The sequence below is a fragment of the Stegodyphus dumicola genome, chromosome 3 (assembly GCF_044657685.1).
Source record: "Stegodyphus dumicola isolate Sdum_Otavi_A_Nest chromosome 3, ASM4465768v1".
NCBI lineage: Eukaryota > Metazoa > Arthropoda > Arachnida > Araneae > Eresidae > Stegodyphus > Stegodyphus dumicola.
In genome coordinates, this window is record NC_140770.1 from 165,026,095 (window position 1) to 165,031,481 (window position 5,387).

Here is a 5,387-nt window from a genome sequence, read left to right on the forward strand (position 1 = left end):
ACGAACCAGTGAATCAGGATGTTGAACCATGAAAACATAGTTAATTCTTAATGTCTTTTAACAAATTTATTATCTTTATTTATTGGCTTTTTACAAAATTTTAAAAGATATTAAAATACTATAGTAGTACCGTGTGCCTTCAAAATAAAAAATTCTTAGAACTAACGTTTGTTAACATTTTTTATGTATGTGTATATTGTATGTTGTAGTCAACAAAGTCTGCTTGGCAAGATTTGCGCCAGTGAAACTGAAAAGTACCTCTGAAACTAAACATAAAGATTAAGTAAATAAATCTGAAGAATTTTTTTAAGGAATGAGCTGAGAGCATGAAAAATGAAAATGTATTTTTGAAAAAATATACAACAGTTCCTGAGAAGGATTTACAGGCATCCTTAAAAGTTTCATATTTAATTGCAAAAAATTTAAAACCTTATACAATTGGAGAATCGCTCATTCTTCCTTCAGCAATTAAAATGACATCATTTATGCATGCAGAAAAATATAGTAATGATTTAAAAACAATAGCATTAAAAAAAGATACTGTTTCTCACCAAATTTTTGTCATATCAGACACTATAGAATACAAAATCCAGTCTTTACTATAAAACTTGATGAAACTACCGAAATTACTAAAATGTTTCAATTCATCGTTTATGTGAGATATGTTTTTGAAAATGACGCAGTAGAATATTTTTTATGTTGTAATATTTGGGAAGGAAAAGCAACTGGAGAGAAAATATTTGAAATTATTAACAGACATTTTGAAACAAATAATCTTACCTAGACACACTGTGTCGCAGTTTGTACTAATGTAAGCTTTTAAAGCAAAACAATTTACTAAAGAAAATAATAGAGATTTCTTGTTTAAAACAACATATGATAAAATTGACAGAAGTGTTTTTGAAAAATTTCCAAATAAGGAATTAGGTTGGATCTGTGACCCATTTTGCCTTTGGTATTTTCAATTCCAATGTATCTTTAAATGAAAAAGAACAAATAATTGATATTTTAAGTGACGGAATACTGTGTGTTAAGTTAAGTCTCTAACTTGCCAAAAATTTTAGTTGATTGGAAACTAATATGCCGATTTAAAAGGAATGAAAGTAAATTATTACGTTTCTTACATAAAATTGTACAATAAACCTTTAGCTTATATTTAAAACTTCTAAAATGCTTATGTTACATTTTTCTGTTATATAAGTATTGAAAGTGGATTTCTCACTGAAATAGAAATAATTTTGCTATTAAATTAACATGGAGAACTTTTTTATTGAAATATTTTTTTTCTGTGACATTAGTTGCATCTACTACAAAATAAAGATTACAGAACTGTTTTTAAAACATTTTGAATTCGTTGTCATATTGATCTATGAAGCATTAGATTAGTGAGTTTTTATTATATTATTGACAAATATAGTTTTTAAACAATCAAAAAATTTTCAGCAGAGATAATTATTTGTCAAATATGAACGTGTTTTCAAAGAGGAAATAAATAATAAGTGATAAAAAGAAAATTCAGTTAGAACATTCACATCTCTAACAAAGTAATTTGCTTTGATTTAATCTTTATATTACAATTTATTTTAAAATGATAAGGCAAAATCCAATGTGAAAGGTTATGCGAAGATTACGATGTACCTAGAGTATTCAGCATTTCGTATAATCCTATAACCAGATAATAATAATATTAAAATAAATTTTATCTGAATGAAGTTTTCTTATTACAGAAACAGTAAAATTATGCAATTAAATAAACGAATACACTCTCAGACAATATGCTTAATACTGTTTACAAGCGCAAGCCAAAGTTCTGTTTATGTTACTTCTCGCCCTTCAGCGCATGCTTAAGAATTACCATCCAGGCGAAACTAGTCGATTTGTCCATGACGTCAAAAATTCGAAAAGTGGGGTAGGGTTTGGAAATACGCGTTCCTAAAGACAAACGAGGCTTTCTTGAGGTAAGTTGGTTTATTTCTAAAATTGATATTAGCTGTGCATGATATTGAAACTCTTATAGTTATTTAATTATGGTTAATTAATTATGTATTAATTTAGAAGTCAAGCAACCAAAATCAGCGTTATATTTTCAAATAGTGAATATTTCAAAATATGATGCTGATTTTTGTTGCTCGACTTCTAAATTAATACTTGGTCGGCGTGTTATTGTATCTTAATTAAACTAATTATGGTTCTTTTCTTCTCAGTTCTGATCTGGACATTTCAATTATTGACTCTGACATAGAAGGTAGAAATACAACCTCTCTTTTGAGGTAAATATGTATTTCTCTATGCCAAAATTAAAATGTCATCATTTATGTTTTTCTTTTATAGTGTTACATTATGTTGTTTACATACTGATAGCTATTAAAACTGTTAAGTATAATATTGTAGCTATCAAAAAGAGGGGGGATGAATTTTATTTGTACCAAATTTGGAAGTTTTGCATGAAAGAACTTGAAAATAAAAGATTTTTTTTTAAATATATTCATTGCAATCAGTGAAATTTTCAGACGGGACACTGAAGCAAATGAAAATATTTTGGGGTTCGATTCTTTTGATGGGAGCCTCATCAATAAACCTAGTATCTTTTTTAAATATTGCTTTTTTTTCATTGTTTTCATGATGTTTTATTTTCCCTTTATGATAGAGATTTTTAATAATTTAAATTTTGTTAATAAAATATAACAAAATGAAATCTGTGATTATGTGGCTATTATTTTTTCCATATATATTTATTTGAGGAAAGCCAAAAATTTTATCATTTTACAGAATTTTTAAGAAAAATATAAGGATAAAATTTTTTAAATAATTCTGATTACTACCTTTGCTTTCCTCTCGTAATGTGCCTCAAGTTAGAGCAATTAGAAAATAAATTTAAGTCATGGGATCTTTTTTTCCGAGTTTTTTTTTTGGGCTTAGGAGTATAAATTGCTTATCCCCACAAGACATTGCATCTTCTTAGTATGCCATCCTAAGGCTCCGTTCAGATGATGGTATAAATGTCATAGACACATAATCATAAGGCATAAAATGTGGGAGTTCCATTCACACCTGCGAGAGAGGGTCTAAGCCATAGCCAATTAGAGAAGCTAAATTTGTGCATGCATGTATGTGTCTACAGCTTTCTCTCTCAATAGGTTTCATGTATATGCTCTGATTGGCCGACTCTTATATCAAGTCGACACAAAGTTGAAAACTTCAAGCTTAATGCGCAAACTAGTTTTTGTGACATAGCAAGGTCTGACTACGAAGCGTTGTTAGTTGGGAATTATGACATTTATACAACGGCTTGAATAGAGCCTTAGAAAGCCATTTGGTAACTGAGGTATCCACCATGAAAGAGTTATTCTTGCCCCTCTGAATTCAGTGTTTACTGGAACACGAAAATTTTATACTCAGGTGTAGAGGCTCTTCATGTGAAACCTCCGGCACACAAAGTACTGACTAATATTGCACGAGCAAATGACACTGCGAGCATGGAAGCAGCAGTTGTGAAGATGACTCATCTTCTTGTAGTAATATACTTATAATCCAGTGTATTATTATTGTTAATTTATTTAAAACTGACATTTATTTAGATCTGTGGTATTTATAAGGCAGTTTATCAATAGCAGGTAGCATCTTGCCTCTTTGCTTTGATCAGGGCCTGTGCAACCAGTGGTAGTCAAAATTTTTAGAATTTAGAGAATAGTGCATAGCAGAATTTTATAATTTAGCAGAGGGCACTGAGCAGCAGAATTTAGAGGCAAAAAAATGTTCAGAACTTACGAAGACATCAGCCAGCAGAATTTAGGATATGCAGAGATTGCATTGAGTGGCAATAGTGCCATATGTTACATTTGCTATCTGCATTATTAATTTGTGAAACAATTTCAGCTGTTTGAAAATGCATTTTTCTGTTAGAAATTTGTATTTCTTGCAATTTCTTTTTTTTCGGGGGGGGGTTATGTGATGTACTCTGTTGTCGAGTATATGGTGTTAAAATGTTTTATCATATTTTTTTTTCAGGTGTAAATTTTGTGCATGATTTGGCTTTCATTGAGACGTCTCTGGGTAAGGAGTTACTAAGGAAGAGAAACTTACATGCAGGTTGAAGCATGCAGTGTCAAATGTATAAGGAATATAAAAGATGCTGTATATTAGTATAAATTTGAATAACCATAATAAAAACATTTCTTGAAAATTGTGTTTTTTCTGCGAGTTATTAACATTGGAAATAATTAATTACAATATTTATGAAAATTTTCGAAAATAAAAATACAAGTAGTATTTAAAAAGTACTGCAAAACTCATTTTTAAGTAGAAAAATTATTCTCAGATGAAATCCTTTCGATTATGCAAAAGGACTTTTTTAGTATTTGAAAGGTTCATTTGAACCCAACAACTGAAACTAACGTATCTCCAGTTCATTGATACCAACCATTTTTGAAATGCTCTTAGAAAGTAGTGGGTTCATTGATACCAACCATTTTGTTGGTATCAATGAACCCACTACTTTCTAAAAGCATTTCTGTCAATTACTAAGGGCTAAGGAACAGGTGTTGTATTCTCAAGATGAATGTTGCCGAAACAGAAAAAAGTGTACTTCAGAACATTTTGCAGTAGCTCAAAGTCACGGACCTGATTACTGTAGTCAGGGAGACCTCCCTGACTACAGTCAGGGGTCAGTCAGATTTCTCCCTGACTACAGTCAGGGAGAACCCTGACTGTAGTCAGAGAGAAATTATTCCCCTTCCTTTTCTTTCAAAAGCTGAGTTTCCAAACGCACAACGGGAGGCCGTTGCTAAAAGCTGTGGAACAAGTTTTTTAGCTATTCTTAGCAACTTGTGAGCTGTTTTTCAGATAACACAGTAAATCTCGGAGAGGGGGGATTTGAAATCATGATCACTGCCGGTACGGCAGAATTTAGGTACAGCAAAATTGTAAAATTCAGCGAAGCATCAAGCAATAAAATTTTAGAATTTTATGGGAAGGGCACTTGACAACAGAATTTATTGCGTACAAAGTCAGCAAAATGCATAGCGCCGTACCTGATTCATGATACAGCAGTATTCATTACCAATAGCAAACTTGTTTGAGGATAAGCTCGAAAAAATGTTTTCTAGTTGTTACCTAAAATCGGTAAACAATAATCTTTGAAAGATTATTCGATTATATCGTTACTAATATGGTAAAAATTTGAAAAGCAATCAGAAGCCGTATCTCTAGGGTCTTCACATCACGATTTATTTTTATTTGTTCGAATATGATATTTAGATCTCTCTTCCTACAAGTATGTGTTTTCGTACGTATAAAGTATCAAAAATAATAAAAGTAATTAATAAATTTTCTCTACTTGCTCTGAAAACTACATCTGAATATAAAGATAAGAAAGACATCAGTAAATT

General features: G+C 30.6%; 1 long non-coding RNA gene across 1 annotated transcript; it reads left to right on the forward strand.

Annotated features, from left to right (window-relative positions):
• Positions 1-835: 835 nt before the first annotated feature.
• Positions 836-4,183, forward strand: LOC118198167 (uncharacterized). The gene is made up of 3 exons (XR_015040355.1): positions 836-1,958; positions 2,205-2,270; positions 4,009-4,183. It is a non-coding gene; the product is annotated as an uncharacterized LOC118198167 (long non-coding RNA).
• The last annotated feature ends 1,204 nt before the right edge of the window (positions 4,184-5,387 follow it).